The sequence below is a fragment of the Eurosta solidaginis genome, chromosome 4 (genome assembly GCF_040869045.1).
Source record: "Eurosta solidaginis isolate ZX-2024a chromosome 4, ASM4086904v1, whole genome shotgun sequence".
In the NCBI taxonomy this organism is placed as follows: Eukaryota; Metazoa; Arthropoda; class Insecta; order Diptera; family Tephritidae; genus Eurosta; species Eurosta solidaginis.
In genome coordinates, this window is record NC_090322.1 from 173,844,020 (window position 1) to 173,859,174 (window position 15,155).

Sequence of the window (15,155 nt, forward strand, 5' to 3'; positions counted from 1 at the left end):
AGAAAACGAGATATGCGTTGGAACAAGAGGGTACAAGAAGAAACGAAAACTTCCTAAAAGATTTCGGAGTAAAAAACGAAAGAATGTTTATTTCACTTTGTATGAAGTTAAACCAAATCCCTGCTTAGGTAAAAAGTGTGGAAACAAGTGTTGTGAAAAGCTTAGTGAGCAAGATCGGTTGGTGCTAAATGAACACTTTTGGGGCTTAGGCTTTAGGGGCTTAGAGATTGGCTTCTATCGTGCATGACCCGGAAATGCGTTCAAAGGAGAACATCAGATAGCCTTAAAAAACAGTGGAGCTATGCATATTTCATTACCTATAACGAAAAGCGTTTTAAAGTTTGTCAGCAGTTTTTACTGAGAACACTTAATATTTCCAAAAACACGTTAATATGTGTTAGAAAAAAACATAACTCTTCAAATATCTTTGCCTGACCAAAAAAGACTTCCTCCCCATAATAAGTCTGCCGAAATAAATGTGGCTCTTTTGAAATCATTCATTGAACAACTACCAGCAGTTCCTTCCCACTATTGTAGGAACAAAAGTACTAAGTTATATCTTCCACAGTACTTTCGAAACGTGCCAACTTTGTATAGGTGTTACACGCAGCACTTGATAAATACAAATCAAGAGCAAGCTAAGTTATCCCTAAGAGTTTTTCGTACCATTTTCAAAAATGAATACCATATAGGCTTCGATTTGGAAAAAGGGACAAATGCATTATTTGTGAAAAGTATAAGAATTCGGACAGAGAAGCACAAAACCTTTTACAACAAACTGTGGCCCATAAAATGCACATACGGGACAGAGATAAATCAAAAGAAATTTTCTTAGAGGACCAAAGAAAAAGCAAAGAGAATGGGACGTATATCTGCGCCAGCTGCGACCTTCAGGAAGTATTAAATACACCACACGGAAAAAGCGTAAACCTTTTCTATTCAAGAAAATATGCTTTTTATAATGAAAGCGTTTACGAAAACGGCACAAGAAACGGTTATTGCTTTTTATGGGGTGAATCTGATGGAAGACGTGGATGTAACGAAATTTCCATGCAATTTTCAAATACTTAAATATCGTGGATGAAAGGGGCTCATTCTGATATAAGTCTATACTGTGATAGTTGTGTTGGGCAGAACAGGAACAGAGCTATGCAAGCAATGATAATATATTTCTTAGAGAAGGCTGCTAACATAAAACACATTAAATTAAGTTACCTGTTGCCTGGGCATACCATGATGCCCGTGGACTCCATACATAGCACTACTGAGTTTTTTATTCGCGATAGAAATGTGTGGGCTCCAAGTGAATGGTATACAATTATGAACGCAAGAACTATACCAGAAAATTATACATGTATTTCAATTCATAATTCGGATTTTAAAGATTGGAAACCCTTTTCTCAAGCTTTGCTTTCACCTTCAGTTAAAATATCATTTACGTCTTTGCGTTGCGATATCTTCTAAAAAAATTCTCCATTGGTTAAACTACACTTTGGTTATTTTGACGATAGCGAAAAAAAGGTATACGATCTCAGTATAATTGTGCGGTCAAGACGAAATTCTCTCATACTTAGTAAGAGTCCTGTTACCTTGTATGATCACTTCTTACACATTTCATCTTCAAAATATAACGACCTAAACGCTCTTTGCGAAAAGAATACCAAAGCAAAACAATTTCACTATTAATATATTAGCTTATCCCATACCGGAAAGATAATAGATACATTGCCTGAGACGGACGAAGATGACTGAATTATTTTGTTTACAACAATACTGTTTAATATATTGTGTTCAAGTTTGGAATTGTATAAGTTTCCTTTAATTTCAAATGTATGTATATACTAAAAAATTACAATAAATACGCCTTTAATCTGAAAAATATAAATGAATAACTTAAAATTTAAGGTAACCAAAAAAATAGTGTTTGGAAAGTGAGCCAACATGACAGCAAAAAAAAACTAAATACAGATAACAGGACTTTCGGTACAGTGTGGTCAAAACCCGAAGTCTTAATTGCAGGCTCAAGAAATATTTTATACACATACCAAATTTCATGATAGTAGCTATTTTTTGTCAGAAGATAATTACAAAAGACCTTCTACTGTAAAATTTACTTTTTGTTGGTTACACTTAAATTGCGGGAAGGGCTCGATATACACAGAGGGGAAAAGGATGACAATGGTGCCAATGAATATGAGTAAAGAGTGTCCGATGAGTACCACAAACTATTCCGAATATATTTCTTCTATTCATCCTTAGAATGGTTCAAAATCGTATTCGCTATATGATGGTCACATAATCAATTGGGCTTAAATCGCTAGCATCTTTTAATTACCTTTTCAAGCCATTGGCCATCAAGTCACCTTCGTCGCTCCTGCAGCAGCCATAGGCAATCCGCGTAATGCGAATTCATGAGCCATTCTGTTACCATATATTTTTCGTGTATAAAAAATTCACCATTCCTTTTCTATGAGAAACCGCATTGAAATTCCTACTCAAGAGTTGATATCCATGTTACCATACGTTGCGAATTCCTGTTGTTATTCTAGCTCTTTGGACAAGTCTCTTATGTATGTGCGGTAAACTAAACGTTTAAAATAAAAATGCAAGGCGCGATAATCTTCAAAGGGATTTTTTTTTTGTCTCGGACGTTGTGGCAGCGCGCTGCCCCCAAGTGGCCCGATGAAATCAGGCTATTCCTGTTTTTGCTTTCTTTTTATTCATACATACTCTTTTTTTTTGTATCCTAATTCTTATTTATGTGTTATTTATAATTTTTTTGTTACCAACTCCTTGAGAGGCAGTGGCTTCTTAAGCGCCGAGATCTAAAACCGCTCAGCTACACAGAAACTCATCAGCTGAGAAATATAGATTCACAAAATACAATAGATTAAAAGTATAAATATAATATTTTAATTATTAAGAGAAGATAGAACCGTCTTTTTTATGGCAAAGAGCGAGTCCGAAACATCAATTATTCTCGAGTGAGACTTATAATCTTCACACAAACATAGAAAAGGTTCGTGTAGTTGGAAATTGCTTCTGCATTGTTTAAGAATTATAGATTAATAATGCCTTGAAACTCGGCATGGAACATTCAAGTTTACTTCGTTCAAAAGAAATGGGCTTGAAATCGATCCATTTAAAAGTCTAGCCATAAATGGTACACCTAGCATTTCTCTACGACTTGCAAGGGTAGGCAGATTTATTAGTTTTAATCGATTAGTGTAAGGAGGAAGATTATACGGAGAGTCCCATTGAAGATTTCTCAAGGCGAAAAGTAAAAACTGTTTTTGAATTGATTCTAGTCTATCCACATGAACTTGATAACGCGGATTCCAAATTATCGATCCATACTCTAATATTGGCCTCACCAATGATGTAAAAAGGGTATTTGTAACGTAAGGATCACTAAACTCTTTTGCCCATCTTTTCACAAATGCTAAAACTCCTCTCGCTTTTTAAGACGAGCATCTCTTCCAATTTGCGTCGTGCTCCTTTTTAATTTTCCTACAAAGTGGCGGGATGGAACCTAGGCAAAAAAAACTTGTTTCTAAATTTTTGATGCTACTTTTTCCGGGGCTCGAACCCAGGATCTTCGGTGTGGTAGACGGAGCACGCTACCACCGCACTATGTATGATGTTTTAGTTGAGATATTTCCACGGTTCGAGATCACGATTTAGAAAATGCTGCTGCTGCACACTGGTGGGTCTTATATGGAGTTGGTGCCCAAATATACTTCCAATAGAGATATCAACGTGAAACTTTGGCCACGGCTTTACAAATATGTAAGAATTATTTTTTCATAAAATTGGTGCGGGTGATACATTCATACCGACCCACAAACACCCACTTTTACAAAAAGTAAGTAGATGTGGGGGGAAAAGTGGTAAGATGTATCTATCGCAAATACAATGCTTAATAGGATTAAATAAAGAAGTAAAAGTTATTAAAAGATGTTGCATACATAACAATAACAAAACAACAAACACACACAAATTTTACATTTGCATATCGTCGACTGGATAAAATAATGTCGTATGTTACATGTGAGCACATATAACATACAACAATAATTTTTCAGGGTGACGCTATCAGAAAACTGCGCAAACCATAGTTAGGGGCAGAAAGTGGCAGCTGATATTAGCACTTTGAAGTCTTAAAACTTTGACTAATAATAAGATATAAGTCCCAACGTCAGGATCGGTGAGGAACCCAACTAAAACTTTAGCTGAAATTTAAATATTTGTGCAAATAAACACTAATAAAGGCACTAGTGAAATTTTAAATAAAAAAAACACAACAACCTAAAGACACTAAATATATTTCAAAATGAAGTAAATACCTTTGACTTCAACAGTCATTTCTATTTATTTCAAAACAATGATACTTAATGTATTGTTAAATAGCTTAAACTTGCACTTTATTTTTAACTTGCTCACACTGCAAAAACCAACTAAGACCATAACCTCACTTTTGAAGCTATTCTTAAAGAGTAAAGTACAACAAAGAGAATACAACAAAAACAAATATACCTTTTAAAAGGCTGTTCTAATAAGAGATACTAACGACACATTTGGTGACAAACTTTTCACTTAGATTTTTTTATTTTTGGCCTATAGAACCGACCACTGTGTGCTGGTAGGAAAAAACTTTGCCATTAGATGTCGCTGGGATCGATATATGATAAAAATTGCTATTTACGGTCTGCTCGTAAGCACTTGAAAGAGGAAGCTCATGACGCAGGAAACAAAATATCGCACCCTAAACCAAAAAGAGTTATATCAAAATAATGTTACAACGATTTTTTCCCATAGTTAAGTCGATTCATAAGAGCATCGCAAAATAACTCAAAAACAAACTAACTTAAAAATTTAGTTTTTTTTTTTTTTCAGTGATAATAATTTTAAACTAAAGAACTATAATTTTAAGTTTCGAGTTGACTCTTTTTGATGTGTAAACAATAAATGGTAAGAATATGTCTTTACGTTTGACGTGGTCATGTAAATCGTTCCGAAGATGGTCAGGCTAGTGCCTTGATCGTGATTTGTTACCGGAACGTACCGGATCTATATCCATTATTTACCATAAAGAAAACTGTCTTATCCTATCTTAACTCGTAACAAAAATAAACAAATAAACTAAAAATGTTCACTTATTTAACAATGTACTATGTATATGTCTAATTTCTAACTGTTATGTATAGTACTGATGATTTTTATTCTGCAGCTGAGCAGTTTTAGATCTCGACGCTTAACAAACCTCCTCCAATCAACAACTCCGCAAAAACAAAAACAAATCCGTGCGTCATGCGGATGCGCCGGTCGAGCGGGCTTTGGAGGGTATTAATCCGTTGGGTATTATTATTATCGATAACACTCCCTAAAGCCTACAGGGAGGGTCTTTATCGTTAATACAACAACACCACTTAGGTATGATATTCAAATTTACACCAACAAATTGACAAAAAAACACTTTTCAAAAATATGGTAGCACTGAAAAAAATTTTATTTCAAAATTTATTCAATACCGGGACCAATTCTTTAAATATTCAAAATACGGTTTTTTTTTTTTCAATTTAAAAAGGTTTCAGTGTACATATAATTTTGTATATGTACTGTGATTTGCACTTCAATATTAAAATGTTTGAAAAGCCCTGCTTCTGTGGTATCACAAAGTACGTTCTTGTTGTCCAAGTGAACTAGCCCTGTCAGGAAGGCTACCACTCAGTTTAACTTAACCGCCTTGTTAAAGAGAGGTTGTGGTCCATTTATATAAAGGTTGTCTTATGAAATCGTTTATCATCTTTTCCTTAAATATGTATTGACAAGTCTATATCTATGCATTGATACATTTGTGTGCACATTTTTATACTCAAGTGAGCAGAGCTCGCAGAGTATATTATTTTGTTCGCATAACGGTACCACGTAACGGCATAACTAAACTAATCGAGATAGATATACCTCGTGTTCCAATGAAACATGAACCAGATACGTATAAAGATTTAACATGCAAATGTAACAACATTGTGATCCACATGGTTCACATTGTTGTTGGATTTGCATTTTAAATCTCTATCCGTATCTGGTTCACGTTTTATTGGAACACGAGGATAGAATTCAATATATCAAAATGATCTGGGCGAAAAAAAATTCATTTGGCCATGTGCGTCCGTCCGTCTGTCCGTAAACACGATAACTTGAGTAAATTTTGAGGTGCCTTAATGAAGGTTAGGTTAGGTTAAAGTGGCTGCCTCCGCTGTCCGAGCGGAGGCTCACGTAGGCCGTTGTGGCCCGTTGTGCTACCACGCGGGGGCCCCTATTTCCTGTTACCCTACTTTCGAAGAAGAAGAAAGTTTAGACCCCAGTGAGGCTAAACCAGCGCGTTTTGGTTTATAGATTCAAGCTCCGCAAGGCACCCAAAGGAGTGTCTGTGGAGGCATTGGTACCTGGTTTTTGACAGTGCGGGACAGAAGCACAGATAGTGCTCTACGCTTTCTATCTCCTCCTCTTACCTACAGCTGCGACAAAAGTCATTTGTCTGCAGGCCCATATAGGTACCGTGAGTGCCCATGAGACAGTGACCTGTAAGAAGGCCCACTAGTGGGCTTATAGAGATACGGTTTAACAATATCACCGATTGTGATCTCTTTTCATCCAGCTTAGGCTAGATTTGCTTGGATATACTACATGTAGGTTCCTTGGTCCATCTAGCATTTGCCTGATCCGTGAAAAGAGATCGCAGGCAGTGTTTGCAAGTGTTTAGAGGAGGGCTGGCCCAACCCGCGGAGGTTATTGTTTGCAGGTTGGTGCCTTCCCTAGCTAGCTCATCAGCGGCGCAGTTTCCTGAGATGTCACAGTGGCCAGGAACACATATTATGCTTAGGTTGTAATTTTCAGCTAGTTTGTTGAGGGTTTCTCTGCACTTCAATACCACTAGTGACGAGGTGTTACTGCATTGCAGTGATTTTATGGCAGCTTGGCTGTCAGAGAAAATTGAAATAGAATTGGTCACCTGCAGGTTAGCAAGATAGAGGGCTGCTTCCCAGATAGCTATGAGTTCAGCCAGAAAAACACTGCAGTGGTCGGGTAAGCGAAAGCTCTCGCTTAGATTGAGCTTCTCCGAGAATATTCCGCCTTAATGAAATTTGGTATGTAAGTTCCTGTGCACTCATCTCTTATCGCTATTCAAAATGAACGAAATCAGACTATAACCACGCCCACTTTTTCGATATCGAAAATTTCGAAAAGCCGAAAAAGTGGAATAATTCATTACCAAAGACGGATAAAGCAGCGAAGCTTGGTAGGTGGGTTGACCTTATGACGCGGAATAGAAAATTAGTAAAATTTTGGACAATGGGCGTGGTTTGGCAAGAACGTTACTCCTATTACTTTATGTGTTCTGAACGAACACGCCCACTTAAAAAAAATTAAAAGTCAAGTTTTATCAAAAAAATTGAATATCTTTACAGTATACTAGCAGACCCGGCAGACGTTGTTCTGCCCTAAATTTGGCCTATCTGCTTAAATTTTAATAAACTTTTTCCGTTCAACTCTGCCCTACCCTCTACACTTTTCCCTAATGTTTTTATTCACTCCTCCCTCCATCTTTTTCGCTTCATCTCCATCTTCGTCTCATTCTATCTCTTTCTCAGTCTCCTTCTCTCGTTTCTCTTCTCTCAAGTTTTTCTCCTTCTTCTTCATCTCTTATTGCCAGTCCCAGAGGGTGGTATGTATTTTGTTCCAGTCCCATTCCGAGTCTCAGTCCCAGTCCCACTCCGAGTCTCAGTCCCAGTCCTAGTCCTATTCCCAGTCCCAGTCCATCTCTGATATACTTCCGGAAAAAAGCATTGTAAATACTAATATAGGCAAATTTATATACGAAATTTCAGGCAAATCGAATAGGACGTATGTAAATAGGTATGTGGGTATTATTATTTCTTGTCTTTATTTCGGCTTCGCATGCATATTTATCAGTTTTGCCAGGTTTATGCGACTAAATCGAATATCACAATGAACTTTAGAGCTCTCAGCAACAGCTTTCATTTGATATCCATAATACACACAAATTCTAGGTGTATCCGGGTCCATGTTTTGGCCTATATCTCGAGACCGTAGTCACCCAGCGTACTAAAGCACACATCAACAGCTTCAATTTGATACCCATAATGTAAAAACACATTCTACGGGTACCCGGGTCCACGTTTTGGCCTATATCTCGAGACCCTAGTCACCCAGGGGTATGAACATTATCCTGAACTATAGCACTCATCAACCGATTTCATTTGATATCCATATTGTATAAACACATTCTAGGGGTACCCGGGTCCATGTTTTGATCTCAAGACCCTAGGCACGTAGCGAAAAAAAGATAGACGTTGGCCGATTCTCAGATCTACCCAATATGCTCACAAAATTTCATGAGAATCGGTTCAGCCGTTTCGGAGGAGTTAAGCCTCTAACACCGTGACAGAATAATTTTATATATTAGACTAGCAGACCCGGCAGACGTTGTTTTGCCCTAAATTTGGCCTATCTGCATACATTTTAATAAGCTTTTTCCGTCTAACTCTGCCCTACCCCTCTGCAATTTTTACTAATCTTTTTATTCACTCCTCCCTCCGTCTTTTTCGCTTTCTCTCCATCTTCGTCTCATTCTATCTCTTTCTCAGTTTCCTTCTCTCTTTTCTTTTCTCTCAAGTTTTTCTCCTTCTTCTTCACCTCTTATTGCCAGTCCCAGAGGGTGGTATGTATTTTGTTCCAGTCCCACTCCGAGTTTCAGTCTCAGTCACAGTCCTAGTCCTAAGCCCAGTCACAGTCCGTCTCTGGTATACTTCCCGGAAAAAAGCATCGTAAATACTAATATAGGCAAATTTATATACGAAATTTCAGGCAAATAAAATAGGACGTATGTAAATAGATATGTGGGTATTATTAATTCTTGTCTTTATTTCGGCTTCGCATGCATATTTATCAGTTTTGCCAGGTTGATGCGACTAAATCGAATATCACAATGAACTTTAGAGCTCTCAGCAACAGCTTTCATTTGTTATCCATAATACACACACATTCTAGGGGTATCCGGGTCTATGTTTTGGCCTATATCTCGAGACCCTATTCACTCAGCGGTGTAAAGTTTACTCTTTATTATAGCTCACATCAACAGCTTACATTTTATTTCCATAATACACACACATTCTAGGGGTATCCGGGTCCATGTTTTGGCCTATATCTCGAGACCCTATTCACTCAGCGGTGTAAAGTTTACTCTGTATTATAGCTCACATCAACAGCTTTCATTTGATATCCATAATACACACACATTCTAGGGGTATCCGGGTCCATGTTTTGGCCTATATCTCGAGACCCTAGTCACTCAGCGGCATAAAACTTACTCTGTACTAAAGCACACATCAACGGCTTCAATTTGATACCCATAATGTAAAAACACATCCTAGTGTTACCCTGATCCACGTTTTGTCCTATATCTCGAGACCCTAGTCACCAATAGGTATGAAAACTACCCTGTACTAAAGCACTCATCACCAGCTTCAATTTGATACCCACAATGTAAAAACATTGTCTAGGCGTTCACGGGACCACGTTTGGCCTATATATCCAGACCCTAGGCACCCAGGGGTATGAAAATTATCCTCTACTAAATCACTCATCAACAGCTTTCATTTGTTATCCATATTGCATAAACAAATTCTAGGGGTACCCGGGTCCACGTTTTGGCCTATATCTCGAGATCCTAATCACCCAGGGGTATGAAAATTATCCTGTACGATAGCACTCATCAACAGCTTTCATTTGATGTCCATATTGTATAAACACATTCTAGGGGTACCCGGGTCCACGTTTTGGGCTATATCTCAAGACCCTAGCCTCCCAGTTGTATGAAAATTATCCTGTACTATAGCACTCATCAACAGTTTTCATTTGACATACATATTGTATAAACACATTCTAGGGGTACCCGGGTCCATGTTTTGGGCTATATCTCGAGACCCTAGCCTCTCAGTTGTATGAAAATTATCCTGTACTATAGCACTCATCAACAGCTTTCATTTGGTAACCATATTGTATAAACACATTGTAGGGGTACCCGGGTTCACGTTTTGGGCTATATCTCGAGACCCTAGCCTCCCAGTTGTATGAAAATTAGCACTCATCAACAGCTTTCATTTGATATCCATATTGTATAAACACAATCTAGGGGTACCCGGGTCCACGTATTGGCCTATATCTCGAGACCCTAGTCACCCAGAGGTATGGAAATTATTCTGTACTATAGCACTCATCAATAGCTTTCATTTGATATCCATATTGTATAAACGCATTCTAAGGGTACCCGGGTCCACGTTTTGATCTCAAGACCCTAGGCACGTAGCGAAAAAGTAGGTAGACGTTGGCCGATTCTCAGACCTACCCAATATGCTCACAAAATTTCATGAGAATCGGTTCAGCCTTTTCGGAGGAGTTCAGCCTCTAAAACCGCGACAGAAGAATTTTATATATTAGATAAGTAAATTATGTCAACATTCAACTCCAACATTTGTCTCCAAAGCTCTCAGCTGAGTATGTACTGTTCGGTTACACCCGAACTTAGCCTTCCTTACTAGTTTATCTTATATGCTTTTATCGCTGCCAGCATAGACGTTGAGGTTGTATCTATGCAGTATTTTTGAAATTTGTATCTGTCTCGCGGTTCAGTCAATTGTCGGATACAAAGAAGTAAGAAAGCACGGGCGGTGGACGAGAACTCGTATATTAGCGCTTTTTTTTATAAAAAAAATTTATTTGCGGTTCTTGTCTTTAATTTAAATGACATACGATAACAAATATGCAAATTAAATACATATAAAGATGGAAGCTCAATGATGATTAATACTTAATATATGATGCGGTTTGACGTAGTCGATGATCGTGAGTGTTACATACATATATTTGTACGCTTATAGTAATTATTGTCTGGCTCTTAAAGAGTGACGTTGTGTCAAACGTGCGAAAGGCAGCTAGATTTACAGATACGTAGTATATACTACATATATATATATGTATATATATATATATAAGTGTGTATGTACATATGTATAATTCATGGTGATGTAATGATCAGGCAAAATAAAATAAAGCAGTGATTTATAAAGAATCGTTAAAATGTGAAAACTGTCTACCTCTCGATTTATTAATTTGTTCAATAGTCATATTTGGCAGCCATTGTTTGTCACATCGGTGGCTATAAATAATGCAATTATATTATTGTGATGGAACAAAAGCTTATTTGAATGCTTATGGCAGTGAAAAGTGTAAAGAAATTTAATATTAAGAAAAGTATACTTATATAAGCAGATATGCAAATAATAGTGCAGTTTGTGGAAGCAACTTTCGATAAGGCAAGTGACGGAAGTTTAAACAAAAAACAGTGAAATATTTTACCGCAAATTATAAAAAAGTTTTAGTGAAAAATACGAGGATTTAAAAAGATTCAAAAAATAATTATGTATATTATAAAAAGTTTTGACATCAACAACACAACAAAGTTTTGTGATTCATAATACCGGCGCATGCCGGGCAGGGATGCCACTTCGACATAAGTAGGTAACTAAAAAAACAACAGCAAAATAAAAACAAAATAAAAATACTTTAAGCAATTCATTTATATAAATAGACAAAAGTCAGCGAAAAATGTGTCCTTATACAAAGCCATATTCCTGCTGAACTTTGACTTTAAAATTTAGAAATAGAAATTGTAAAAATATTTATGAGAAATAAAAATATAATTCAGAATGCATACAATACTTGTTATGAATTGAGCGGAAGTGTTGACAACTCAATAACTCAACACTGCGCAGAGTTACGCTGCCTTAATAAAATTCATAATTCATGCACAGTAGACCATCAATTAAAATAATGTAGATATTTCAGTCGCAGCGCAACGAAGCGAACATTTTTTTAGTTCCATAATTCCTAGTCTTGCGCAAACTAGAATTCATTTAAAAATCTATTGAAAGTCCCCCCCCCCCCTGTTCTGTATGTATTTTACAAATATCTTTAAGTACATATCTCTATCCCTGGCACATTAAGAAGAATTTGGAATGCTTATTTGAATATTCATTGGGGTCTAAGCTTTGTTCAAAGTTTTAGGTCTCTAGCTCATATGGAAGCTATTTAAAACTCAACCCCAAAATTTTCCGAATTCGGACGATATTTCAAAATATCTCGTTCCGTGCAGCGCCTATCGGAGTTTTTCTCCTCTTATATGTATTAGCACCGACTTCTCAACTACCTATGAAGATTGTAGCTCAAAAAATTGTAGCTTAAAAATTAATCGCGAGAATCCCCCCCCCCCTACCGTACGATTTTTCTTAATCTTTATATATAAAAATCACGTGTCACTAGGTTTGTCCGCGATGGTCTCCTAAACTACTGAACCGATTTTGAATTTGTTTTGCACCCCGTTTGTAGTTTGATTTTATTTGAAATATAGGATAGGTTGTATCTCAGTTTATATTCGCAACATTATTTTATTGCAATTTTTTTTAAATGTTTAAACGTAATAATAAAATGTTACGTATACGCAGTGGCACTCATATTTTCAGGTGGTGCGGATATACTTCCGTATAATTGCTTGGCGTTTAATTAAACAACCTGCTTATCAATAAAAAATATTATTGCGAATGATATCAAGTATAGCACATCAACCAGGCCCGTCGAGAGAGAGGGGTGAGGGGGGGGGGGGGATTAACCCCGGACCCGGGGTTTCTGAGGGGGCCCGCGATTTAGAAGTACTAAGACATTCTTTCAGAGTCTTTAGTTGTAAGTGTGAAAAATAAAAATCTATATATATATAAAAGGAAAGGCTAAATTGTGTGTTAGTTGGTCGCCGGTGTTTGAAGAATGCGTCAGTCGATTTTGTTCAAACGTGGACCAGGGTACCCCTAGAATGAGTTTATAGAATATGGATAACAAATGACAGCTCTTGATGAGAGCTCTAAAGTAATTTTCATTGTGATATTCGATTTAGTCGCATCAACCTGGAAAAACTGATAAATATGCATGCGAATCCGAAATAGAGACATGAATTAATATTACCCACATACCTATTTGCATACGTCCTATTCGATTTGCCTAAAATTCGGTATATAAATTTGACCATATTAGTGTTTGCGATCGTTTTTTCCGATCAGAGACGGACTGGGACTGGGATTAGGACAAGGACTGAGACTCTGAGTGGGACTGGGACTGGAACAAAAGAGATAGACTGAGAGAGATAGAATGAGACGAAGATGGAGATAGATGAAGCGAAAAAGACGGAGGGAGGAGTGAATAAAAGGATTAGGAAAAAGTAAAGAGGGGGAGGGCAGAATTAGACGGAAAAAGCTTTTTAAAATGTATGCAGGTGGGCCATATTTAGGGCAAAACAACGTCTGCTGGGTCTGCTGGTGTATTATATTTTATACTGTCATGTCAAGTCTCTAGCTCATCGAGAAGTGACTTCAAAGCCGGTTTCGAATTTTGAAATTCTCATCAATTATTTCTATCCGTGCGCCACCTAACGAAATGTTTTTCCTTTTGTTGCATTGTCTCGGTGTCTTAACCTATCTGTGAAGTTTCACGTTTGTAGCACAATGAGAAGTTACTTTGTGTTTATACCATACCTCAAACAGTTCAGCGACTATCGAGCAAAATTTAGACCACAAGAAGCTAAAAGTTACAGAGATATCATGACAACACGCCATTCTAAATTTTTTTTTCAAAATTTGCCTACATGCCAAAATCAATTTATAGGAAATATTTGATACACAAAAAATGGGAGTGGTTATATACCGATAATGCCTCTTTTTAGTATAAATTTTACTCATAGTCAGAAGAAGTAGCACGACAAATTTCATAAAAAAAAAAACAATACATTAATTCAATTGAAAATGTTTGCAAAAATACATGTGGGTATGAGCTGTCGGACGGAAAGGCGAACGGATGGGTGAATAGATGGATGAGCATTGTCAATCGTTAATTTCTTTCGGTCGCGGCCACCAAGTTCTTCGGGTGACTTAAATCGGTGGAGGCGATTAGAAAATCGGTTAAGTGTACCGCAAAATCGGAAGACGCTACCCTAAAAGTGGTGGAAGCTGCCGATTTGAAATGTATGTATATAGCCAAAAACGAATACGACATACATTCCAACGGACACTCGAGCCCAATCTAGATAATGCATCCAATTTACATGTTAATTGTTCATCTTAATCTTCTGCATTGGGTTCGGTTCTACAAGTCACAAGCTACATCTTCAAATACTCAACGAAGTGAACTCATAGTCTAGTCCATGGATTTCCGAATCACTGTTACATCATACCACAAGTCATATTCCAAATAGAAATCTAATTATTTTCAAAGACTACATATCAAATCAAAAAGCACTAAATTTTTAGGACTTAAAATTGAAATTCATAGTCCGTAAATATTAAATGGAGAATTTTAAGTAAAAAATAAATGTAAGGCACGATAACCTCCGAAGAGATTTAAGGCCGAGCTTCTCTTCCAATTTGCGTCGTGCTCCTCTTGATTTTCCCTACAAATTGGCCGGACGGGACCTACATGTTTTATGCCGACTCCGAACGGCATCTGCAAGGCAGATGAGTTTTCACTGAGAGCTATTCATGGCAGAAATACACCCGGAGCGCTTGCCAAACACTGCCGTGAGGCGACCCCGCTTAGAAGAATTTTTCTTCTAATCGAAAAACCTTATTTCTTGGACAAAATTATTTTGAAATATTTTCCTTTTCGTATTTATTAAAAATTTTGTAATTTTTTTAAACTCGAAAATCAAATAATTATTATTTTGGGTCTCTAGTTAAAAATTAAATTAAACATTTGTAGCTAAGCAAATTTGGCATATTATGGAGTCGGATATTGCCAATTGCAATATTTTGAAGTAAGAAACTGAAACATCCAGCAAAACTCTCAAAACATCTTAGAATTGTGAGCATACACAGCGCAAAAAATGGCAGCCTTGAAATCAAACGAATAATCACTCTTGTCTACAACTGATACTTTGGGGTGAGTAGATTAATGGAAAGTAAAGCCCTCTCTAGGCGAAATCACGCTCTATAAGTCTCTCGTCATACCTGTCCTATTGTATGGCTTTGAAC

General features: G+C 37.0%; 1 protein-coding gene across 19 annotated transcripts in view; it reads left to right on the forward strand.

Annotated features, from left to right (window-relative positions):
- Nucleotides 1-15,155, forward strand: part of rdgA (retinal degeneration A) — a 1,310,388-nt gene that overhangs the window by 998,544 nt on the left and 296,689 nt on the right. For 3 of the 19 annotated variants that reach the window (XM_067783814.1, XM_067783821.1, XM_067783822.1), the window contains exon 1: nt 10,669-10,929. The exons of 8 other annotated variants lie outside the window; for them this stretch is intronic. The gene's annotated coding sequence lies outside the window, so the exon portion shown is untranslated. 8 more of the 19 variants (XM_067783815.1, XM_067783816.1, XM_067783818.1 and 5 more) reach the window with 4 other exon arrangements.